Below are 26,760 nucleotides of genomic sequence, written 5' to 3'. Positions count from 1 at the left end.
CACTGCGTTCCTCAGGTAATCCAATCACAGCATGCTCTGCTTAAGCCCCTGAGACTATTGGCATGATTCTATGCCTCCTGCCCTTTCTCTCCTGGTAAAACCTTGGCACAGGCTGTTCCCTCTGCAGGGAGTTCCCCTGATGTGGTGGATTAAACACTGTCTTGTTCTGTGGGGTTGGTGGTTCAAACCCACCAGCCACTGTGAAGGAGACGGATGAGGCCATCTGTTTCTGTAATCACTGACAGTCTCGGAAACCCTAGGGAGCAGTTCTGCTCTGCTCTAGAGAGTCGTCTTTAGGGAGAAGAGACCCAACAGCAGTGGGCTGGGTTTAGATTCCCTCTGCCTGGCATGTCTGCCCCTCCTTCCAACCCTTAGGTCTCCCAGCTCTTCAGCCACCTCCCGCCATGCTGCACTGCTCCCCTGCCCCACTTCCCTCTCTTGAAGTGACTGCCACATCTCTCTCCTCCCTACAGTCCCCAGTAGAGCCTATCCCCATAGACACCCAACAAGTATTTTCCAAATGAATGTAACTCAACCGATGGGTCAAGGGCAGCTCCAGGAGGTTGTCTGACTTGCCCTAGGTCACAGCAGGGAGTGGCAGACTATGAGGAACTGATCACATGAGTGACCCAAGTGGCCACTTGTGCGGTGTAACATGAAGGGACACAGATGAGACAGGACCCCAGAGCCATCCCACAGGATCTTGGCAAGAGCGGACCTCTTTGACCAGGACCATCTTAGCTTGATAACCCTGCACAGAAAAGCTTCCTTGGCTCTCCCAAGATTGTGAGGGTGCTGGGGCAGAGGAGAGGGGTGGGGGGCGGGGGGGAGCTTAAGTTGCCCCAACATCCACAGAACAGATGCTGGTGACAGTCCCTCAAGACTGGACCTGGCGCACTCGAACCTATTCCTGATCACTGGGCCAGCTGTGCCTTCATGCAATGTCGGTGGCCACTGTGCCTGGATGGACATCAACAAGCCCTGTCCCCTGGGAGAAGCATTTTTCTGGCCAAGTGAAAGTCTCCACTAGGGACTAACTTTTGGAAACTCTCTTATTATTCAGCCCCTTTAACAAAGAGTGAGAATCCACAGAGGCAACAGTATCTATTTGGTAAGAGCTCGAGAAAACTGTTCCGCTTTCTTTTGTCATTATTTGTAGAGTTAGAGTTACCTTCAACTTATGGTAAGCAAGCAGGTTTTTCAACCCCCAGAATGATAAACAGATTGCCTTTAGTGCTCAGAAAGAGGGTGATTTTATTGTCGCAGGTAAATAATTACACAGGACCAAATCCAAACCAAGTCAAGTCAATTCCAATACAGTGTTTCCAAGAAAGTCAATCCCTACAGGAGCAGACAGACAAACTCATCTTTCTCCCATAGAGCTGTGGTGGGTTTGAACCAGGAACTTTGTCATCTGAACACCTAACCCACTGTGCCCAGGGATTCCATCAGCGGTACATCAAATCAAAACCAAATTCACTGTCATCGAGTCAGAGTGTCCCTAAAAGGACTGAGTAGAACTGCTCCCAGTGGGTTTCTGAGACTGTATATCTTTACAGAAAGCGCCGCATCTTTCTCCTTCAAAGCAGCTAGTGGGTTCAAACCGCTGACCTTATGATTAGCAGCTCAGTGCATAACCTATCACACCACCAAGGTTCCTTTGAAGGTACACAAATTTGGCAAAGATCATGGAGATCGTAGGCGAAGCATAGAGCTTGGGAAACTCTGCTCTCATTCTCATTCATTTTTTCACTCTCACGCTAGGAAAGATGCATTCTAGCAAAGATGGATCTCTTGGGTCGTTCTAGAATAAGCTCAGCTTTAGCCAGACTCAAAACTGAAAGACCGAACTCACTGCCATCGAGTTGATTCCAACTCACAGCCACCCTATAAGACAGGATAAAACTGCCCCTGTGGATTTCCAAAACTAACTCTTTATCGTAGTAGAAAGCCACATCTTTCTTCCTCAGAGTGGCTGATGGTTTCAAACTACTGACCTTGAGGTTAACAGCCCAATGCGTAACCACTATGCCACTAGGGGTCTGGAGCCTGACTCAAAGAACAGGGTATATGGCAGTGCAGCTCAGGCCTAGCCACCAGTAAGCGGCACCTGCAGTATCTGCCAGAAGCCAGACCTCACCGTCTCTAGGCAGGGTCCAGCATCTACCGGTTTGCAAAGCTCCAGCAGGTAGGAAGGCTGTTGGTATGGCTCCTACTAAGCAGACAGGGCTGAGACCCACGTCTCATGTACTCAGCTACATCTCCTTCCCCAGTGGTGCAGATACTGAGTCCAGGGGGTTAGGAGAGGTTCTGGAACAATCAGATGCAAGTCTTACACATTTCCCTAAAACAAAGGGAACATGGCAAGGCAACCCCTGGGCCACTGGGAGAAACAAATTTAGTATTTGACCTCTGAAGCACTGAAATAGATTGAGGGGGAGAGGCACACTTGTCCTGCCCACATCTCACTCCAAGAGAAGAAGCAACCTGACATATTATCCAAATCGAAGACTCTCCCACAAAAAACAGGCCCCAAGGCTCTGACTCTCACTTCCTCCTGGTTACCTGGACTGAGGCAGGTGCCTTTGTCTTCTCTGATTCCCAAGTAGCGGTGTGCTAAGTTACACCTTGGGCTGCTAGCCTCAGTGTCCACAGATCAGAACCACCAGTCACTCCTATAAAGAGTGACAGTCTCAGAAACCCACAGAGACAGTTCTACGCTGTCCTATAGGGTTGCTGTGAGCTGGCATCAACTGGACGGCAGTGAGTTGGGGGGGGGGGGCGTTATTCGTGTGTGTGTTTTTTTCTTTTGGTAGCAATGAAGGTTAAGCATTGGCCTGCTAACTGCGAAGTCGGCAGTTCAAGTACACCCGTCACTCCACAGGTCAGAGATAAGGCTGTCTATGCCTCTTTACAACAGAGGGATGTGCTTCTTTGAAGATGGGGAAAGCAGATGGGCAGTGGAGATACCGAGAACCAAGCTCGACTTGATAGGCGTTTCTTCCCCCCTGCCACGCTGCTGCAAGGTCATCTACGAAACGGACTCAAACACCAATCATACCCAAACCCATTGCCATCGAGCCGGTGCTGATGAGACAGGCTAGAGAAATGCCCCGTGGGTTTCTCAGATGTATCTCTTTATGGGAGTAGAAAGCCTCATCTCTCTCCCATAAAGCAGCGAGTGGTCTCAAACTGCTGACTTTGTAGTTAGCAGCCCAAGGCATAATTTTCTCCACCCCCAAGCCTCCTTAGAAACATAGGCAGATGTGCTGAATTCTGATACTGTGTAATTATTAATTTTCTCACGTGTATTATGATATATTGACAATAATTATGAATAATAACAATTTCTATTAACAGCCACTGAGTCTAGAGCACCAACAGCATGCTCAGGTCTGAACTAAACACTTCACAGTAGCACCTCAGTCAGTGCTCACTGGCTGCAGCCTTTCACAGATGGTGAAACTGAGGCAGGGGACAACCATGCCCACAAAATGACACAAGCAGCGAATGGGGGTGAAGCCCGAGGACTCAAACCCGGGCTTCCTGGAGGGCTCAACTTTACTGTTCCGCTCCATTCTCTTCCCTTAAAACCCAGCCATTTAGGGAGCGCCAAAACCCATTAGGATGAGCCCTTGTGGTGCTGCAGCCGAGGTGTGGGGCTGCTAAGCGGAAGGTGGGCAATTCAAACTTGTAGGATTTGCTCTGTGGGAGAAAAGATGAGGCTGTCTGCTCCCGTCCAGATCGACAATTTGGGGACCCAGTCGAGGCGAAGTGGGCAAGCTCAGTGGAAGCCCCAAGAAATGAACACCAGCCAACACCACACGCCTCACCAAACAGGAGCAGTTGTGGCCATTGCATGAGGAGAGCTCATTAAGTGCTGGGCCAAATAGCCCGGGGGAATTTTCAAGTTGATCGTTTTCTATGGCCCGAGACCGATGGATGAATAGATGGCTCTTCACAGAGAACGCCATCTGCAAGAGAGGGCTGCTGGGACGGAAGCAACCCACTGTGTGGGAAACACAAAGATTGCCCCCAAATCGATGTTGGACTCAGGACACTGCTTGCAGCTAATGGTAAATGAAGACAGTCAGGTGCCAGACTACTGTCCAGGCCCACTCCCTTCTGTTAAGGACAATGGGCTACTTCGCCCTAAAGGCTTGCGGCCATCAGTTTGGTCCCTGCAGCATGGGTTTATAGACTACTGATAATGGTTTCTATGGAGAGCCAGAGAACAGGTCAAACCTGCTCAGTGACATCCCAAGTTAGGCCGCCATCCTGAATCTAGGATCCACTCATCTTGTCACATGTGCACCCCTATGCCCTCCCCTTCCAATAGTGTATGAACCCCTAGATCACCCCCCTATCATTGCTGTATCACCTATATCACAACCCCTTCCTGTGATGTATGCCTACCTGTAGTTAGGGGGCTTGCATGCCCCCCAAAGATATATAAGCCTTGGTTAGCAATAAAGATTTTCCTTTGGCGTCTGTCAGCTACCCCTCGCTCCCCTGTTCCCTTTCCCTTTGTCCTTCTCTTTGCCCCTCTCTCCACTATTTCCATCTCTCCTCTATCTCTCAAGCTCTCCATGACTTTATTATAATATATATACATATATATACATTATATATATCAACCATACAATTGCACCTATCGAATCTGTGATTAGTTGTGGGGGCTGGCCTCCCCCCACACCACTGCACTGGCTGGGTAAACCCACAGCTATCGAGTCGATTCCAAGTCAGGCAACCCATGCATTCCAGAGGTAGAACTGAAAGCTCCATAGGGTTTTCTTGGGATGGGCACCTCCACAGAGTGCCAGGCCTTGCTTCCTGGCACCTCTCAGTGAAAAGCCCGACTGGTTGCCAAGTGCAAACTGTTTCAACCACCCAGGGACCTCACTGAGTGCCAACTAGGTGCTGGTTTCTCCCGGTCCTTTGAAACAAAAATCCTACCCTGTGCGAGTCCGGGTTGACAAGAGAAACAAATCCACAGACACTCATCTGTGTGTAAGAGAGAGCTTTACATCAAAGAGCGATTGTACAGTCAGCAAACCTCCCAGCCCAGTCCAGATCAAGTCCGTAAGTCCAAGATTACCCCATATGTCAATATTAGTCCATAAATTCCTCTGTACACTCATGCAGCCATGCAATGACATCGAATTCGGAAAGACCACAGGCCAGTGGGTGGAAAGTCTTGTGGATTCAGTAGTGGTGGAAGCATCTCAGCACTGGCGTGGGTCTCCATGTGGCTCCTCCAGCTCCAGGACTCAAGCATAGCTCCCTGGGGCTTGTCAACAGGAATGTCTCGCAAGGAGTGAAAGTATCTGGCCTCCAATAAGCTATTTATCTCTGTTGCGCCTCCAAATGAGGTCATCAAGCTGCAACCTGATTGACAGGCTAAACTCCACCCCTTCGCAAACTGACAGGAGATTATGTGACAGCCACACGCCCAAACCCATTTTTGCACATGAGGATATGGAAGTGGAGGAAGGGCAGGTGGAATGGTCCAGAGAAAAGACTGTCTCTTTCTGGAGTGGTACTATACTTACTGGCTGTGACTCAAGAGGTTACAAGTGGTCCTGTGCCCACCTGCCCACTATGACTGGCGGCTTCAAGAAGGCTCTGCCCTCTGGGGTGAGGAAAGACCAGGGCGTGGCCCAGCACCCAGGCTAGATAGCCTCAGGCCGAGCCACAGGCAGCTGCTGCCAGGCTGAACTGTAGAAAAAGGCCCAAACCCGTTCCTCCACCAGCCCAGGTGCCGAGCATGCCTTCATGTCTTGGCTGGTCTGGTGGGCTCTCTGCGTCACCCATGGGAGTGCCTGTGCCTGGCAGGTGGCCAGCAGGGATCTCAACTCCACCCAGATGGCTTTACCTGCCATGGCCCCAGCTCCTAGGAATAGAGGTAGTGTCAGAGAGTGAGGAACTCACTGCCATCAAGTCCATTCTGGCTCATAGCGACCCGAGAGTAGAGGACAGGGCAGAACTGCTCCTGTGGGTTTCCAAGACTGCAGTTCTTTACGGGAGTAGAAAGCCTCTTCTTTTGTTCTCTGAACAGCTGGTGGTTTTGAACTACTGACCTCATGGTTAGTAGTCCAACATATAACCACTACACCAAGAGGGTGAAAAGAGGAATAAATTAGAAGGCAACCATCCTAACATCTTGTCCCTGCTCAAATGCTCGGGTGGCTCTATGGTTAAATGCTCGTCTGCAAATCAAAAGGCCAGTAGTTCAAACCCAGTGCTCTGCAAGAGGAAATCCTGACAATCTGCATCCATAAAGATGCCTTGGACACCTATTGTACTGTGTCCCACAGGGTGGCCATGAGTCAGAAGAGACTCCAGAGCCAAGGGTTTGTTGGTCCTTGCTCAGCTCCCTGCTAGCAAATGCCAACTCTTGGCAAACCTTTTGTCTGCCTTCCCTGGAAAGGCGAGCTTCCAAGAGAAAGACACAGGAGGCCAGACAGCCTGGGCTTCGACACTGCCTCTGGGGACTCTGCCTCTCGCTCCACTAACAGGAATAGCTGACCATGGGGCAAATCTGGTCCCAGGGAGATGCACCCAGCTAGGAGGTGCAGCCGCAGGGCAGCATGGAGTTGCTGCCCCGGTGCGCCGAGTCTGGCTGTGTCCCTGCAGTCCCGGTAGCTGTTGTCGCTGTGGACGTTGTTCCTGCTGCTGCCATTAGGGTGCTAAAGACGGAAGAGGAAGAAGGTGCACCCCGTATTTTCTGGCAGTGTCCTGGAAACCTTCCCAAGCAGTGAGGTCTACCGACCCTTAACCCATTTTATGGCGAAGGAAACTGAAGGTGGACATTGGGTAGCCCAAGTCACAGAGCTCATAAAGAGCAGTGTCCCCTCCCTATGGATGTGACCAACCCCAACCCACCTCTGGAACCCAGGCTTCTGCCCGATAGCTGCCCCCCAAGTCCCTTGGTACACACATCCCACCCTCCAGGCTCCCACCGTGCCTGAGCGGCCCCCCTACAGTGGAACTGGCCTTCTGACCCTCTCTCTTTCCCCTGTTCTCCAGAGGCAGGACTGCAGGCAAGGGAGGGGGTGCAGGGAGGGTTCCTGGTAAGCAAATCTTATCTTACGGGCCACCTCCAGCAGGGCAGCTAGCTTGGAAAATGCCCAGGGCTCCCTGGGGACAGGAAGCATCTACTGGCCTGATAAAGATCAGGACTGGCTGCGGGCTCCAGGCTCCTTTGTGTGGTCAAAATACCAGGCCAAGCACAACTCTGAGTGACCCCAACCCCACCCCTGCCTGGAGGAGACAGAGCAGGGGTGGGGGCCATCGTCCTCTTCCGCCAGCTGTAGATTACCCTGTCCTACGCATTCACTGCCACTGAGTCAATGCCGACTCGCAGCGGCCTATGGGATGAGATGGAACTGCCCTGTGAGCTAGACCATAACCTTGGTCTAGCCCTGTGCAGAAAGCCCTGTCTTCCTTTTGTTGTGCAGTGCTGGATCTATTTTTAAACTCTAAGTTGTTTGGGTTTTCTGTAACAAAGGATCAACTTTATTGTTGAGCCAGCATTTGGCTCAGTGGATTCCTATCTAAAGACTGAACATCTACGTGTTTTAAAATGTTAAATGACACACCAACCAGAGGGCCTGCCATTCCCATTCAGGGTTCAGCTGGTGGTTTCAAACTGCCAACCTTTCGGTTAGCAGCCTGGCACGTAACCCAACATGCTGCCACGCTTCCTTTTACAGGATCCTAAGAAAGGGACTGACCACCTCACAGAGAGAAGATACATTGCTGTTATTGTTGGGGTGCCAGAATAGGGACCCAGGGGGGTATCCTCCCAGATGCTGCCTAGGGCCACAGCAAAGGGGTTGGAAAGAAATGAGGCACCCATTTAATACTTATGGAAAGATCCAAACTGAGCATGCTCAGACACAAGCTGGCTAGGCCCAGGTGGGAGGTCCACCCGGGTGCACAGACTAGGCCCAGCCACGTGACATCACCTCGGTGTGCTTAAACTCACCCAATGAGGTCGGCCAATACTACGTATGGCGCCTCCCCAGCTGGAGGAAATCAGAGCCTGCCGCGGGAAGGCCAGGGCTCGTGGACTCCCCTCTTTGCGTCCTCTGACTCTTCTCTTGTTCAGTTCACTCCTGCAGGTCGGAGGGCTTCGGGGGTGCACAGCTGCCTCCTGGGCAGGCCCCTGCTCCCTCTGAGGCTTCTTTCTCAGGGGCCTCTTTGGGGATTTCCTGTAATACCTGAAACTTGCCTTTTCTTCATAAAAGTCTCCTGGATTTCCAAAGTGCTTCTGCTGCATGAATTCTTTCAGTGTTGAGAAGCAAGAGCCGAGATACAGTATAAGGAAGGCCACATCCTAGACCAGTGGAACTCAAACTTTGTGGGATGATGCCTGAAGAATGTGGTTAAGAACTATGGATATTCTACTATGCCAACAACGAGGATTCACACACACACACACACACACACACACACACACACACACACACACACACACACACACACACACACACCACCCAAGCTGGCTTTCGATCATAGATGGCCAGTCTTTCTTCCAGTCTGGAAGGCCCACTCAAGGCAACCTGAGCAGCAGCATAGCCGGATTTGTGAGCTCCATGCCCTTCTCAGCATTGCCTCACGGAATCCTCAGGAAGGGGGACCTAGTCTCATCCCATTTTGCTGACAAGAACTGGAACTGAGAGGGAGACAGCTACAACTAAGCGGTGCAATGGCAGGATTTGAGCCCATACCGCCTGAGAACAAAGCCTACCAACTAAACCCAGGATAGCCTGCCAACATCTGCCAGTCAGTTGAAGGGCCCGTGAAAAAAAATCCCATTACCTTTTCATCCCACTTTTCCACACAATTTCTTAAGCCCCCTCATGGATAATTAAGGCCTTAAATGATTAAAAAGCTGAATAAAACCTCAGCCATAGTCAGTGCCAACTCATAGGACAGGGAAGAACTGACCCTGTGAGTTTCCAAGACCGTAACCATTTATGAATCCAGAAAGCCTCCTGCTTCTCCCATGGAACTAGCCGATGGTTTTGAACTACTGACCTGGCAGAGTGTAGCCCAAAATGTATCCACTGTATCACCAGGAAAAAAAAAAACATACTCCAAAAGTGTGACCTGTAGTGACCCCTAAAATTCAAGATACAAGGGATTTATATTCTTTTATTTATTGATTGAAGGAGCCCCAAGGACACAGTAGTTAAGTGCTTCGCTGCTAAACACAGGGTCACCGGTTCAAAACTCCCAGCCGTTCTCCAGGAGAAAGAGGAGGCAGTCTACCACCGGGCATAGTGATAGCCTTGGAAACCTTATGGGATCTTCTACTGTGTCGTAGTATAGGGAGGGTGGCTCTAGTTGGAACTGACTGGATGGCCACGGGTCGGACTTGAGGTTATTTGATTTATCTGTATTCCTACACATTCTGCCAAGAAAAAGAACAGTTTGAGAATAAAGGCAGAAGCATGCACGATATTCAGTGGGGATATGACACAAGCTTGGTCAGTTCCTGCAGCAAACAGGTACCACAGGTCATCCATCACAAGCCAGGCAACAAGGTGACAGCTGAGGAGGTTGGTCACACCCACCCACTCACCTTGTAGGATGAATAAACACCAAAAACTCATTGACATCTAGCTGATTCCAACTCACAGTCACTCTATAGGGAAGAGTGGAAATTCCCCCTGCGAGTTTCCAAGACTGTAACTCTTTACAGGGGTAAAAAGCATCGTCTTTCCCCCCAAGAGGCGGCTGGTGACTTCAAACTGCTGACCTTGTGGTTAGCAGCCCAAAGCGTAACCACCATGCCACCAAGCCTCCTCCTTATCTGGAAGGGGTCAATAACTCCAACTGTCCCCACCAATCCTGACGCTATAAAACAACATACACAGTTCCTCCCAGTTAAGGACAAGGCACTAAAACCCAAAGCCAAACTCCCTACCCCCAAGTCCAGGCTGACTCACAGCAACCCTTTGTGACAGAGTGGAGCTGGCCCTGTAGGTCTCCGAGACTGTCACTCGGACACTCTGTGTCTGTGACACAGACACAGGGAGAGGGGCTTCCCAGAAGGTGTGAGAACGACTCCGAAGGTTACAGGGGGTTAGCCAAAGACACACAGCCGAACAGCCACAACTCAAATGCAGGAGTCCCCACTTCCAGCCCAGGACTCTTTCTACTACGTCTATAGCCTGGCTCCCAGGGCCCCAGGCCAGCCTAGGGCCATCCCTGTATGGAGGTCATCCGTTGGAGAGACAAAGACAAGAGCTTTTCATTGCTGAGGCTGCAAATAAATGGTAGGGAGAAATTGCACCAGCTTCTGGGGTCAAAGAACCCTGAGAACTCCTCAACCAAGCCCCTCTCTGCCCAGCCCAGGGCCCTGGGTAGGACTGGGGTGGGCGCCATGCCCGCCAGTGCCCAGTCTTCACGTCCAGGCAGCCTTCCAGGCCGGGGCTGGGCGGTACAGTTCCTGGGCTGAGGCCTCAGCATCAAAGCCGGCACAGGGCTGGACTGCCCCCCTCTTGTAAGGCCCTGCACCCTGCATTTCCTTCCTTCCACCAGCAACAGGAAGGGCCCCAGAAAGGGTTTTTGTCACTGAGGATGCAAAACAAAAGAAACGCAAAATCAACACAGAGATGACCAAGAGCCATGGCCCCGACCTGGGCCTCTAGAAAGGCAGCTGGGCCCCCACCAGGCAGAATGGGGCCCTGCTGGAAGAGAGGCATGTTCAGGGGCAGGTATCTGGGGCAGGCACTGCACTCTGGAAACCTCGGTTTGCTCCTCTGGGCAAAGAGAGTAGGGCCAGTCCCTTGTAGGGACTCCACAGACACGCACAACGACAGGGTGTCCGGCCAAAGACCAACATTCCTCAGTGTGCTCTCTCGCTGCCACCGAACCGAGTTAACGCCAACTCACAGGGGCTCTATAGGACAGGCAGAACTGCCTCGGAGGGTTTGTGAGACTGCCACTCTCTAGGGGAGCAGGAAGGCCCATCTTACTCCCACAGTACTGGTAGTTTTGAACTGCTGATCTTGCAGATTGCAGCCCAGTGCATAACCATAGTGGGAGCCTATCAATCAATGCTGCTAGTCTTTTATAAGCAGCTAATTTTCATTCCTGTGAGGAATACAACCAAGGAAGACATCCCAGGGTTTATGAAACAGCTCCTCAGGAGAATATACCCCAACGAACACCAGCCCCACTGCCATCATGTCAGTCCTGACACACAGCAGGTCCTAGATCAGGTTTCAGAGGCTGTCTACCTTCACAGCCTCCTGTTTCTCCCATGGAGAGGCTGGTGGGTTTGAAATTCTCATTTTGAGGTTAGCGGTTCAATGGCTAGCCCACAATACCTCCAATACATAGTCTATTTTAAAAACATCCCAATTCTACCTTACAAATCCGGCTAGACCAGAGGATGTGCACTGGTACAGATAGGAACTGGAAACACAGGGAATCCAGGACAGATGATCCCTTCAGGACCAGTGGTGAGAGGGGCGATACCAGAGGGTGGAGGGAAGGTGGGATAGAAAGGGGGAACCGATTATAAGGGTCTACATATAACCTCCTCTGTGGGGGATAGACAACAGAAAAGTGGGAGAAGGGAGACATCGGACAGTGTAAGTAAGACCTGACAAAATAATAATAATTTACAAATTATCAAGGGTTCATGAGGGAGGGGGAGCAGGGAGGGAGGGGTAAAAATGAGGAACTGATACCAAAGGCTTAAGTGGAGAGCAAATATTTTGAGAATGATGAGGGTAACAAATGTACAAATGTTTGACACAGTTGATGGATGTATGGATTGTGATAAGAGCTCTAAGAGCGCCCTATAAAAAGATTTTTTAAAAAACAGATGGATCATTTTATGGAGAGAGATACCAATGTCTCAGCATGCCCTCTCAGCTAGGTAGGGTGGCAGAATTCCAACCTTCCGTGTGTGCTCGAGACCCAGGTTCAATTCCCTGCCAAGGTGCCTACAGAGAAACCACCACCCATCGTCACTGTGGGTGCCTGCGTGTCACTGATGCTGATCAGGCTTCAGCAGTGCATCCAGACTAGGAAGAAAGGCCTGGTAGTCATCAGTCAAGTGTTAGCCAGTGAGCGAGAAGCCTGTGGCTCCTAAGTGTCCGACCTGGAGCCCATCTCGTGGGCAGAGTGTTGAGCCCATTCAACGTGGCCTGGGGTCCATTCTGGTGCAGTTCACAGTAGTAGCCCCACCAGCGCCGACCAAAGGAAAGACCTCACTTGCTCAGAAGCAGGGAGTCCTGAAAGCATTACCCTGTGCCAGCACTCCACTGAGTCCCTGGGAACAAAGGGATCTCTCCGAGTCTCCAGAAGACGACTAGCTCATGTATACGAGAGGGCTTCCAAAAGTTCCTAGGAAAATGGCATAAAAAGATCATGGAAGTTTGCGGCAAACTTTTGGAAGCCATCACCATATATATTCATTAGCAGGCACTAAATATTAATTGCTAAGTATTAATAAACAAATCTATCTTGGAAGAAGTACAGCCAGAAGGCTTCTTAGAGCCCAGGATGGTATGACTTCGCCTCATGTGCACTGCACATGCTGTCAGGAGAGCAGTCCCTGGAGGAGGACATGATGCTTGGTAAAGATGAGGGCAAGCAAAGAGGGGAAGGGCCTTGACAAGATGGACGGACACAGGTGCTGCAACAACAGGCTCAGACAGAAGAACAATATGGAGAGGCTGGCGCAGGACCAGTGTCTCCTTCTGAACTGACTGGATGGTACCTAACAAACACAACTGCAACAAATAATAGTAACAATAATTAAAGGAGCTTTGCTGGGGCTGTGGGTGAGGCGTCATCAGAACAGGTGGTCTTAGGGGGAACTGATTACAAGGATCCACATGTGACCTCCTCCCTGGGAGATGGACGTCAGAGAAGAGGGGGAAGGGAGACTCCGCATAGGGCAAGATATGACAAAATAACAATGTATAAATTACCAAGGGCACATGAGGGAGGAGAGAGCGGGGAGGGAGGGGGAAAAAAGAGGACCTGATGCAGAGGGCTTAAGTGGAGAGCAAATGCTTTGAGAGTAATTAGGGCAAAGAATGTACGGATGTGCTTTATACAATTGATGTATGTATATGTGTGGATTGTGATAAGAGTTGTATGAGCCCCTAATAAAATGTAAAAAAAGAAAAGAAAAAAAAAGAAAATGATTAAGGCAAAGAATGTACAAATGTGCTTTATACAACTGATGTATGTATATGCATGGATTGTGATAAGAGTTGTATGAGCCCCTAATAAAATGTTTAAAAATAAAGAAAGAAAAAAAGAACAGGTGGTCTTGAGCCCGTCAACCACTGAACAAGCTCAGAAACCCCATATGGAGTCGCTATGAGTCAGAATGCACTCAGTGGCAGTGTTTTCTTGGGGTTTAGGTTTTTAACCCTTATCAGCCACATGAGATCAAAAAAAGAACTTACTGCCATTCTGACTCGTAGTGACCCTGGAAGACAGAGTAGAACTGCCCCACAGGGCTTCTGAAGCTATAAATCTCTATGGGAGCAGAAAACCTCCTTTTTCTCCCGAGGGGTGGCTGGTGAATTGGAACTGCTGACCATGGCGTTATCAGCCCAACCTGTCCCCCCTATACCACCAGGACTCCTTTCATGAGTCAAGACCTCTGATTTTCCAGATGAGGAAACCTAAGCACAGAGAGGAAACTACCTTACCCAAGATCACACAGGTGGTAAACAGTTAAAGCAAGATTGGAACCCAGGCTTCCCCTGCATTAATCCCAGGGGGTGGATTGGAGACATCCTCATTTTAGTCCCATCAGGCATCTCCCCGTTCTCAGGCTGATACGCATACAGCCATTTGTTACGCATGTTTCATCCCAGATACTTACCAGTCCGCCCGTGTCCTTTGAGCACCTGTGTCCATTTAACAAGCGGACAAACCGAGGCAGAGAGAGGCCAGGTTGAAGGTCATGTGGCCCAGAAGGGGAAGAAGCTGGAGTTGAACCCAGAGTCACGCCCATCTCATTGTACTCTCTCCCTCCTCACTGCCTGTAATGACCGCCACAGCTCAAGGACTTGTCAATCATGTCCCAAGCCCAAATCCTCATCTGGACAATCCCCTCTTCCCTGCACCCCTCACTCTCCAGAGGCACAGCACCTCCTGATCCACTGTCGCATTCCAGGTTCACGGAAAACCAGGCCCATTTCCCAAGTGCAGAAACTGAGGTTCAGAGAAGTGGCCTGTTGACCCATGATACCCCATGACAGAAATTGGGAGAAACTGGTGTAGAACTGTATTCTTCCTCAGCATATACTCACTGCCTTCCCCCTGCCTCCATAACCAGATAAACAGCAGCTGTCGAGCCAATGCCAACTCCTGGCAACCACCCCCTAGGTTTTCAGTGGCTGATTTTTCAAAAATAGGCCTTTTTTCCCCCATCTGTCTCTGGATGAACTTGAACCTCCAGGTTTTGAGTTAGCAGCCAACTGCTAACAGCATGAACCACATAGGGACTCCCAGCCTCCATGGCATTAGTCTACTTGTCTGCCTCAGTCCTGTTGCACTTGGTCACTGCCTTACTTTGTCCTAAAGAAGGGTGGCCGTCACACTGTCCCATGTCCACATGGGGCTTTCAGAAGCATGGCAGGCTCACACAGCTGCTGCCTGGCTGGCAGGGATCCAGACCTGAACCCAATCTCCCAGACCTGGAGCCCAGCCTGCCCAGCCATGATCAGCCCAACCCTCTGTGGGCCCATGAGCACCAAATGAATGCTTGCTGTCAAAGGCCACTAGATTCAGGATCGTGTTTTGCATCATCGTCACAGCCAGACCTGACAAGACATGCATAGGCTGGAAGGAAGCAAGCAAGCAAGCAGGCAGGCAGGCAGTGTCCTCCGGAGAAGTGCCTTCCAAGACACAGGTGTCCCGGCAAGTTGGATTTAAACTCAAGAGTCACAAAGCACCTGTAGGAACTATCACGTTCCCTGCTGTTCAGCCCGAGTCATATCCCATGGCCACTGATAAGAGCAAGCCATCCACAGTTCCCTCTCTCGGAAACTTCCACAGCTCTTTTGGACGCAGGTAGTGATACAGCAGCTTTGTACCAACAATCTTAACCCCGTGGTGTAGTGGTTATGCACTGGGCTTTTAACCAAAAGGTCAGCAGTTCGAAGCTGCTCTGCTGGAGAAAGATGGGGCTTTCTACTCCTGCCAAGAGTTATGATCTTGGAAACTGACAGGCACAGTTCTACCCTGTCGTATAGTGTTGCCATGAGTCTGCATCAACTCGATAACAGTGAGTTTGGTACCCCACAGCTCCACATCATGAGAGCTGTCCTCAGATCTCCTGCAGCAAGTGGGTGTCACAGAGGTGTTCGTTGTGACACCCCCATGGGCCAGAACCCCAAACCAGAACCAGCCTAATGCCATCAATGAGGGGTTGGTTACCTTGCTGATAGCAGCCCCTAGCGGGGTGTGGGGATTTGGGGGCTGGGGGGGAACCATCCCGCTGGTCAGGTGAATGTGTTCAACCAACACCTGGGGAAATGAAAAACTGTGCGGATCTGTTTTGATCTACAGGTGAAAGGATTTATTTTTGTTTCCCCCAAATTGTTGTTGGCTATGTAGAGTGAGTGGTGTTTGTTCCACACACCAGTACAGTGGAGCCTCACACTCCAAGCTCACACTTCCACCACACAAACAGCCAAGCGCGGCGGAATTGGCTGCTCAGTATTCGTACTTTGCTCAATAGTCAACTGAAAATCTGGCTCAAAAAAAAACTTGTCTCATCTCAAGTGGACACAACAAAGAGGTGGCACTTCAGTCTCAGGGTTGCGCTCACTCAGACAACATAGAGTGCTTACGTTGGTGTGTTAAAGACTTCATCATGGTGTTGTTGGGTTGTGTTGTGTTGTTTTGGGGGGGGAGTACTTTGAGTAAAATATTGTAATTTGATAGAATTTATTGTATTTTGATTTTAATGTACTGTCTTTATTTTGTTTAGTTTGTATTTTTACAACCTAAGGCTATTAACTTTGTGAAAAAATCCTGGGAAATGGATTATTTATAAGTATAATTTTTGAGCCTCAGCACCAATTATCTGGCTTCCCCTGATTTCTTATGAGAAAAATATGTTCAGTTCTCAAATTTTCTGGTGTCCAAACATGACTTTGGAAGAATTGAGTTCAACAACCAAGGTACCCCTGTATTGAACTGAGCACCTCCTCTGACTCGTGTCTATCACGCGGCTTCTAAACGTTCCTGGGAGGAAGGCATCCTCGTATCATTTCATCCCACTCTTCCACCAGCTTGCTCAACAAGTCCCCTCCATGTGAGAACACGTGCAACCAGAAACATTCTGCTGGGCCTATCTCCACAGCACCAACAAGCAAATCCAGTGTTGTTTTAAAGTCTATCCAATTAAATTGGAAACTCTCTCTCCATCCAATAAAAAAGAAAGACCAGCCATCCCATTTCTCTGAAATGCCTAACTCATTCACTTGCTGCCATCAAGTAGATTGCAATTGACAGATCTTCTGGGACAGGGCAGAACTGCCTGGTGGGTTGCTGAGACTGGAAACCTGGACAAGAGTAGAAAGCCTAGAGGCTGATGGTTCCAAACCGCTGACCTCACAGTGAGCAACCCAATGGCCTCGTGCTAAAGTAAAGGAAGGCCTCCACGAGATGCACTGACAGAGTGAAGCAATGGGCTCAGCCATACGAAAGATGGCGGTGACGGTGCAAGACCAGGTGGGGTTCCATTCGGAGTCAGAACCGACTTGACAGCACTTCCCAACAGCATGGGTCGGAATCGACTGGAGGATGGCGGGTTTAGAGTATTTTGTTCTTTTTTTGTAGTTAGTTCGAGGATTGTTTGTTGGCCTTTAGGAGTGTTTTCCAGTCCAGTCTGTTGGGGCACCGCACCCTGGCCCCAAAGTCCACCTTCAGCATTCCCTAGGGACCTCACCGCTCCATTCCCTTGCTGTTTTGTTGCACACCCTTAGTGTTTTTCCTCAGTGTGGCGGGAGCAGATCGAGTGCAATTCCCACACTGTCTCTGGTGTCGTCCCCGGTAGGGTTATGGGTCAGTAGGGGCATCATGTCTCCTAGTGGGGCCGGCCATATGATCCTCTCTGTTGACTGGCAACTCTAATTGGGAACATCATCCTACAGCCTGGTGGGCCAGGATGTGCTCCATTCTCTCCTCCTCCCCTTCATCTGCTCCCATGTGCTCCGAACTGCCGTCCTTCGAAATAAATTCTTCTGGGGGGAGGGGCAGGCGTCCACTTAGTAACTGGGATTGGGGCCAGTCCCCCCAGACCTCTCCACTGGTATCTGGGCAATGCAAATAGTAATAAGAAGAAATGAATAACTGCAAGATTGGTAGATTTCACAAACTGGTCCTTGGATGAATTGAGTCTGGGGTGGTGTGTTAGTCTGGGTAGACTAGAGAAAGAAATCCATGGACACACATATGTGTCTAAGGGAGAGGTTTATATACAAGAGGAATTGAACATTGAGAAAGCATCCCAATCCAGTTCAGTCCAAGTCTATAAGTCCGACACTAGCCCATATGTCCGATACCAATCTATAAAGTCCTCTTCAGACTCACGAAACACATACAATGATGCCGAATGCAGGACGATCACAGGCCAATGGGTAGAAAGTCTTTGGATCCAGTGGCATTTGGATCTCAGTGCTGGCAGGGGTCTCTACTTGGCTTCTCTGGCTTCAGAGGTCCGGTTGCGTCAGGGTGGGTCCAAGTGGCTTGTCAGCTGCTATGTCTCCCAGGAGTGGCCAGGAGAGAAGTGTCTCCTGCCTCCAAGGAGGAAGTACCGTATTTCCCAGAATCCTTAGGGGAAGGCTATGCCCACACAGAAGCCTCATTGACTGTGATCCAATTGACAGAGTAGACTCCACCCCTTCACTCTTAATCCTCAAATTGACAAATGATTATATATCTACCACAGATGGATTGCAAGTCAGGCTTTTGCTAAAATTGTATTAAGCAAATTGTGTTACTTCTGAATTGGGGGAGACATTCTATATAACTCAAAGCAATGTTTAAACAAACAAGTGAACCTATAAATACAAATGAATCAATCAATCACTAGTAAGTAAATTATTAGGAAAGTAACATATTAAGACCTGAGAGATGGCAGCAAAGAAATAGGATCCTCTCCTCTGAGCCTAATGTCCAGAAGAGGAGGCAGCATACAACACCTCCCCTGGATCCCCACAAGTAATAGCAACAATCACCACACATTGATACTTACCACAACCAGGATCTTTCTCATTCACACCTCACAGCAACCCTCAAAGGTAAACTCACTGCTGTAAGTCAATTCCAATGTATTGCAACCTTATATAACATTTTTGAGGCTGGTTGGTTTGAACCACTGACCTTGTAGATGAACAGTACAACACTTACAGAATATGGCAGTTACATAATCCCCTGTCAACCTGTGAAGGGGTAGAGTCTAGCCTATCAATCAGTTCACAGCTTGGGGACCTCATTTGGAGGAGCTACAGAGATAAATAGCTCACTGGAGACCAAACCCCCAATCTCTGCTTGTCTTCCTGCTGACAAGACATATGGAGCTATGCTGATGGAGCCAGAGCCCTGGAAGTGGAGGAGCCACATGGAGACCCCTGCCAGCGCTGGGCTGCTTCCACCACCACTGGATCCACAAGACTTTCCATCCTGCATCCGGCATCATTGCATGTGTTGCATGAATCTGAAGAGGAATTTATAGACTGGTATCGCACATATGAGCTAATATCAGACTTGTGAACTTGCTCTGGACTGGGCTGAGATGTTTTCTCAATATACAATTGCTCTTTGATATAAACTCTCTCTTACACACATATGAATCTCCCTGGATTTGTTTCTCTAGTCTACCCAGAGTAACACACAGTGCCATCAAAGGTCCAATAATGCAAGCCAAACTTACTGCCATCGAGCCAATTCTGACCCATAGTGACCTCACAGATAGAACAGAATCACGCCTGTGGGTTTCCAACGTCAATCTTTATAGAAACAGAAAGCCTCATCTTTCTCTCAGGTTCAACCTGATGACTTAGAGGTTAGTAGCCCAAAGTGTCACTCACAGTGTCCCCAAGTTTTGGCCACCTGAGTGAAGTCCTGTTATTGATCCCAGTTTTACAGATGAGAAAACAGCCTCGGAGAGGCCCACCTGCTGAGGGCCGGAGTGAGCCTGGCTGCAGAAGGGATAGAAGCGTGTCTCAGATGTTGAGAGTGGTACATGCAGGAGAAAGACGGGGCTTTCTCCACCCGCAATCAGTCAGTCTCAGAAACCCACAGGGGGCAGTTCTACCCTGCTCTACAGGCTTGCTCTGAGTGAGCATCAACGCAATGGCAGACAGTGAGCTTTTTGGCAGGGGTGGGGTTTGGGTGGTGAGTGCTGGAAAGGAAGTCAGTGGGGCACATGTGGGGGAGACGTTTCTGGAAGGTCGAGAGAGCATGCTGACTGTTGACACGAAGAGGACATAGTAGAATTGTGTCTGCGGGGTCTTCGTGTCACAGAGCTTCCTTTGGAAAGTGCTGGATGTTGTTTTCATGATAAACCCACTGCTGAGAAGTTGATCCCAATGCACAGCTCACAGTGGATCCCAATGCACAGCTCACAGTGGATCCCAATGCACAGGACAGAGTGGATCCCAATGCACAGCTCAGAGTGGATCCCAATGCACAGCTCAGAGTGGATCCCAATGCACAGGACAGAGTGGAACCGCTCCTTAGCGGGGTTGAGGCAGCAAATCTTCACAGAAGCAGCCGAACTCGTCTTTCCCCCTTGGAGCGACTAGTGGGTTCCAAGCACCAACCTTTTGTTTATCGGCCCAAGACTTAACCCGCTAAGCAACCGGGCTCCTTATTTTCAAGAGACAAAATCTGGTAGCCCGTGCCTGTGGCATGTGGTTTTTTGACTTGCAGGATGCACATATACAAAGAGCTTTCTTTCAAAACACAATTCAAATTCTGAACAGAGTCCTGGTGGCACCTCGGGTTAAGCACCAGGCAGCTAGCAGAAAGGGCAGGGGTCAAACCACCAGTCACTCTGAGTCAGAATGACCAATGCGTGGCAGTGAGTGTGAGAGTTGCTCAGAAGAGGGCGGGGGTGGGGGGAGACAAGGGGGTGGGGTGGACACAGTTGACTCTGCAGAGCTCCACAGCCCCAGAAACCATCTTGGATGGCTGTGAGTCAGGATGACTTCTGGCACTAACTTAACAGGCAAGGCTATAAACCATTTCAAAGGTCATATAACTCAGCAATTACCATTGATAGCAGCAATAACCTTCTTGTCAAAAGTTAACTCCATCTCTGACCATGATTTGCATGCATGTCTCACTTTGTCTACCTCTCTTTCCTCTTCCCCCTCCAATGACCCCTTTCCCCTGATTTCAGGGTGGGGGTGGGTGGGTTTGAATTTTCCACAGCCTAGTGCCTTGTCCACCTAACATCTGCTCAATAAAATATTTGCTGTATCAGTGGGAAAAGTATGAAAACTCATCTGTAGGGGAGTATCTATCCCATAGTCTATCCCTACTGGCACAGTCGATTAAGCACTCAGTGCTAACTGAAGGATGGGCAGTTGGAACCTACCAGAGGCTCCAAGGACCAAGATGAAGCTGTCCGCTCCCCATGAAGATGGACAGCCTCGGAAACCCGACATAGAGTCTGTTCCTGAATTCCAGCCGTGTGCCAGCTTCCTTTTAAACGACAGGAAGTTTGAGTTGGGGGAGGTAGAGCCACTGGTCCTCCCCATGTCTCCCCCTCTTTTCCACCCTTTCCAATTCAGTTCACGATGACACTGGGTCCCCCAGGCTCCCCACACATGCACCAGGTTGCACAAGATGCCACCTGCCTAGAACACATGCTGGTGCCAGGCTATAATGGAAACAATTGTATCTGCCACTTATAGAGCACAAGCCAGGTGCAGACCTCCAGCTAGCACCCTTTGAGGGATGGTGAATCTTACCTGATACAGTTTACCAAGAGCGAAGTCCAAGTACATAGTCCAAGGCCATGCCCAAGAAGGGGCAGGGCCAGGATTTATCCCTCAATCGACCTGGGTAGTACTGCGGGTTAAGCTTTGGGCAGGTGACCACAAGGTTCAATTCCAGCAGCCCCTCCTCAGGAGAAATATGAGGCAATCTACGCCCATAGAGTGACAGTCTCATCAATCCTACATAGGGTCTCTATGTATCTGAATCTGTTGCACAAGGGCATTAGAAAGTGTTAAAAAGAGCAATGATGTCTCTTTGAGGACTAAGGTGCTCCTGACCAGGGTATTTTCAATCTCCTCATATACATGCGAAAGCTGGACAATGACTAAGGAAGATCAAAGACGAATTAATCCCCTTGAGTTACGATGTAGGTGAGGAATATTGAAAGCATTGTGGATGGCCAGAAGAACAAACAAATCTGTCTGGGAAGTACAGCCAGAATGCTCCTTAGAACATAGAATGGTGAGACTTGGTCTCATGCACTTTGGACATATTGTCAGGAGAGACATGATAAGTAAAGTAGAGGATAAAGGAGGTCTAGAATTGGGATTGGCAAAGTACAGGAGCAGTAAAGAGGAAGAAAGCCCTCGATTAGATGGGTCAACACAATGGCTGCCAATCTAAGAACAATGATGAGGATGGCACAGGACTGGCCAGTGGCCAGGCAGTGGTTCATTCTGCTGTACATCAGGTCGCTATAAGTCGGTACAGACTCAACAAAACCTAACAACAGCATGAGTCGAAATCGACCAGAAGACGAGAGTTGGGTTTTTGTTGTTGTTGTTTTAGTTCTACCTGGGCAGTACAAACAAACTGGGTAATTAGCCAAAAGGTGGATAGCTTACACCCACCACGAGATGTCTTGGAAGACGGGCCTGGCTTTCCAAAATGCCAAGGTTTCCAAAAAGGTCACAACCTTGAAGGCTTTTATGAGAAGCTCTACTTTGCACCCATGGGCCATGAGTCAGAATCAATGCAACAAAAACTAACAAGAGCAGCTATGTGACTAACTCCCTCTTTTCTAGTCTCAAGTCCCTCAGGCATTGCCCCCCACCAGCCTTCTCCTGCAAGCCCTGCCACAAACCAACTCAGCCACACCACCCTTGGGTGCTTCTCTGACTTGGTCTCATTAACTCAACCTCACGACAGGTAGAAGCCAGCTTAAAACCTGCTGTGCCATTGACAAGTGGCAAAGACCTTGACAAGCCATTGAGCCCCACATTTGTGAAATGGGGATCAGATGTTCGCTCCCTATTGCCCAGGGACCAGCCAGGAGGGCCAAAGGGTGAAATCCCAAGGGCTGGAATGGCTTCTGGCCCTCCTGGGGGCTAGCAGACACTGGTTGCTCAGGATGGGTTGATGAATATAAGTTAATTAAACACTGACCATTATAATATTTAGGTCACCTCCCCTGAGTTGGATTGAGGATTATAGGACAGCGGAAGGAAATGAGGGGTTATGAAGGAGCCCTAGTGGCATAGTCACGATTATGCTTTGGGCTGCTAACTGCAAGGTCAGCAGTTCAAAACCATCATCAGCTCCAAGAGAAAGGACTTTCTATTCCCTTAAAGAGTTACTCTGAAAAAACGCACTGCCATCTAGTCAGTGCTGACTCCTAGCGAGCCTACAGGGCAAGGTAGAACTGCCCTTGGGGGTTCCCAAGACCATAACTCTTTGTAGGGAGTGGAAAACTCATCTTTCTTCCAAGGAATGGCTGGTGGGTTTAAACTGCTGACCTATGAGTCAGAATCGACCTGATGGTAGTGATTTTTTCAAATAGGACATTGCTCTACATCGGAGTCTGCACCAGCAGCCTTCAATTCTATGCCTCTTCTGACCCGTGGTCTCTCACTTGGAATATTCTTTTTTTAAATCATTTTATTGGGAGCTCATACAACTCATCACAATCCATCCATCCATCCATTGTGTCACGCACATCTGTACATTTGTTGCCATCATCATTCTCAAAACATTGGAATATTCGAACAGCCCCTTCACAAGGCTCCCAGCCTCCTCTCATGCCCTCTCCCACCCAGCCCCTCCAGACCAGAGAGCATGTCCGCAAACCCATGCAACAGGGAACCTTCCCTAGCACGCCCTGGAATAAAGTTCAAACCCCAAAACATGATGGCCCTGACTCAGCCAACATCATAGCCAATTCCAATGCTCCTCCTCCCACACCCAGAAGCCCTCGGGAGGGCCTGCCCAGGACTCTGCCCTCTCTGCAAGGGTCGACTATGGGAGATTCCTGAACCTCTCCCACTCCCCCATGCTAAAAGCATCAGGCCCCAGCTCCCCAGCACCTCTCCTTCTCCCTGAATGCCAACTTCTACAGAGGTTTCACTCCTTGAGGGAAGCCGGGCCAGCTTCCTCTTCACTTGGACAGTAACCTGAGGCGCCTCTGTTCAACAAGTGGCTGGCAGGTGGTGGTGAATGAATGAACTTGGAATCTATGTCATGCCAGGCACCAGAACCTCCACTAGGGTGAAGGAATGTAGGTGAGGGGTAAATATGAGTCTTGTGTTGCAAGGCACATAGGCACTCTAGAACATAGGTCCGCAAACTTACTGCACCCTGGCGGGGAGGGGTGTATGAGTGTGGCAACGAACAACTTGGGCACTGTAACCCATAATTCAGGATCAAGTGTACTCACTCATTGCCATCAGGTCAATTCTGACTCATAGGGACCCTGTCGGGTAGAGTACAACTGGCCCTGTGGGTTTCAGAGATTGTAACCCTTTATGGGAGTAGAAAGTCTCCTCTTTCTCCAGGGCAAGGGCTGGTGGGTTCCAACTGCTGACATTGCAGTTAACAGCCCATAGTGTAATCCACTCCACCATGGGGCTGCGATAGGATGAACTGTAGGTCTCTGCTTCTGCACCCTCCCTGGATCATTCCAGCTCCACCATCCACCCACTGGGCAAACACTGCTTAGGTGGGCATTTCAACAGGGCAGGACCACACTGGCTGACTGAATATACCCGCTCGCAGGTACTTTAAGGAAAACATCAGAGCATGCGTGGAAGTCAGACGTGCCAAATACTTTCCAAAGGATTGTCCTACAACCAACCACCCAGACCGGAACTGATCGCCAGAACGCCACGTGCAACGGTCCTGGGCAGTGCGCTGCAGGGAGGAGGCGCCAGTGGCTGGGTGGTCAGTGTTTGTCCAGGAGTCTCCACGGGCTAGCAAGGGAGAGCTGGGTCAAGCGAAGTGCAGTCCCAATGCCCTGGCAACTGATTAACCAAACCTCGGAGCTCTTCTCTGGGAGACAGAGCTGAAGGGAATTCCTGCGCTTGGAAGAAAGACCGAGTCTCTGAGGCTGCAGGCAGAAAGGGCAGTCAGTGGCGGTAGGATTCTACCACAGTATGCTAGGGAGCCGCAGGGGCACGGCTGATTCTTGGAGCCCTCATGCTTCTTCCAAGGAGTCCTCCAGCCGTCCATAGTGCGCTGGGGGAGAGTTCCTCCCTCCTTTGCCCAGAAAGGAAGCCCATTCTCAGACGTGTTTTGGCCCAAGGTCGCAAAGAGATGCAAAGACTAAGTCCCTTCTCAGTGCAACAGGTTACAGCAGCAGGAACGGCTGCTCCCGGGAAGATAAGGTTCCGTCCCGCTCAGCAGGAAACGCTGGCCACCGAGGCGGCGCGGGGAGGTCACCCGCCTGGCGCTGTGGCCCAGAGCAGGGTTTCAGGGCGCGGCGTCCCGGCTCTTAGGCGGGTGTGCGCCCGAGGTCACACTCAAGGTAAGGAGTCAATAGGCCGCTTCCCCATCCCCCCTCCGCCCGGGGCCCCACCCGCGGACCCCGTGCCTCCGTCTGTGAGGTGGGGGCCATCCAGGTTAGCTTGGGAGTTGGGGGTTTGAGTCTCGGCCTTGAGAAAGTGCGCAGAGCGGAGCACACTGGCCACGCGGGGAGGACGGGTCCGGAGCCCCGAGGGTCGGTGCGCTGCTGTCCCCATGGCCTTCTGGCACCCAGGTCCTTCCTCGCTCTAGTCTCCGCCTGGCTCGGCGCCTAAGCTCCCGAAGGTCCAATCTGCAGTTCCAGGTTGGGTACACAGCAACACGGACCATCCCACCCCCCGCCCCCCCGGTTCCGGGCCGCCAGATCCCTCTGCGGACCCACTCTCACGGTTCCGACTGATATGGCGGATCAAGGATCCGTTCTCTCGCTGTCTCGCATCCCCTTTCATCCTCCCCTGCTCGAAGGCTGAGGGTCCAGGGTGGTCTAGGGCCGCTGCAGCCCGATTCCCTCCAGAGATGAACTCCTAAATCTCCGGCTGGTTGGTGCGGGCTCCAGTGGCTACCCAGTACAGGAGCCACTCTCAAGTCTCGGAAGAGGGCTCCCCCGGCTCCCTGCGCACCCCAATCCCAAGAAACTACAACACCGGGATTCCGCGCCTCCGCCCCTTCCCAAGCCAACTTTGTCAACTTTTCTCCGCGGGCCTCAGCCAGGCTGCAACTTGGCGGCTACCGGCCGCCACTGCCCCCAGCCCCACGCCCGCAGGGAAACCGGGGGGGCGACCGACTAGCCCCTCGCCCCCAGTGCCCACCGCGCAACCTACCTTGGAGGTGCTGGCCGGCGCCCGCCGCCACCTGCCCGCAACCGCGCACCTGCCCAGGCCTGCCGCGCTGCTGGCGGACCGCGCAGCCTAGCCTGCTGGGGGCGGGGCCTCGGGCGGGGAAGCGCCCCCGTCGCCAAGGGAACCGCGGCCAGCGGCGCCTGCGCGCAGGGTCCCTGGGCAGGGCGCCTGCTGGCCTGAACCCCAACACTAGATCGATCCGGTGGGGGATCAAAGGTCGTTAGCTCTCCGGGACACACACCCACGTCACCCCAATCAAGTGCGGCTGACGTCGAACTGCTGCACCCACAGTCCTGGCTTAGGGTCAGACACCGACCGATCGCCACGCCTGCATCCCGAGAACCTCGTTAAGCCCAAGAATTAAGCAAGAACAGAGTATGGGGTGCTCCAGGGATCCCTCCCGTTGGGGCGCCGCGTGGGGTCTGCACGAGGCGCGGGCACCCCCTCCAGGCAATCCAAGGAACAGCAGCCGAAACCGCTGGGGCCTGGGAGAGGGCAGGGGGAGGGCGAGGAACTTTCAGATGTTTCGGACGCATAGAAAGAAAAGCCCCTGGAAGAGAAAATGCCTGTTTTGCCAAACATAACCAATTACGCGATCTTTATCAAGACCGAATGCTGACTAAAAGCCTGGATAGCACAAAGGAGTTTGCTATCTCAGAGAATGGTGTTTGCTGCTAACCCAAAGGTTGGTGTTTCTAACCTCACTCTGCATCTCCACGGAAGAAAGGCCTGGCTTACGTACAGGTTACAGCCAAGAGCTCTATGGAGCAGTTCTACTCTGCAACATGTTAGGGTCTTAATGGACTGAAGTGGACATGGATATCGCTGTGAGGTGCAGGATGAGTCAGACTTCACTCCATGCCAGGATGGGGCCGTGGGGTGGGGGTGGGGTATGGTGTTTGGGGTTTGTTTGGTTTTTTTTTGGTAAGGGACTTGCAAAACTGGCATTGTGAGGACTAAGGTGGACCTGACCCAGGCCATGATCTTTTCAATTGCCTCATATGTAAGTGAAAGGTGGATAACGAATAAAGAAAGACCAAAGAAGAATTGAGGCATTTGATCACAGTGTTGGTGAAGACCTACCGACGCTATCTCAGACTGCCCAAAGAACAAAGAAATCTGCCGTTTAAGAAGTACTGCCAGAATGCTATTTAGAAGAGAGGATGGTGAACCT

General features: G+C 50.7%; 1 protein-coding gene across 2 annotated transcripts in view; it reads right to left on the bottom strand.

Moving 5' to 3' along the window:
- The window catches only part of KIAA1671 (KIAA1671 ortholog), a 188,934-nt gene extending 163,279 nt beyond the window's left edge, over positions 1-25,655 (bottom strand). For both annotated transcript variants that reach the window (XM_075533727.1, XM_075533728.1), the window contains exon 1: positions 25,569-25,655. The gene's annotated coding sequence lies outside the window, so the exon portion shown is untranslated. The remainder of the gene's footprint in view (positions 1-25,568) is intronic.
- Positions 25,656-26,760: the final 1,105 nt, after the last annotated feature.

This window comes from Tenrec ecaudatus, chromosome 16 (genome assembly GCF_050624435.1).
Source record: "Tenrec ecaudatus isolate mTenEca1 chromosome 16, mTenEca1.hap1, whole genome shotgun sequence".
NCBI lineage: Eukaryota > Metazoa > Chordata > Mammalia > Afrosoricida > Tenrecidae > Tenrec > Tenrec ecaudatus.
Note: the sequence above shows the minus strand (reverse complement) of the source record. Positions and strands in the feature narration are given on the sequence as shown.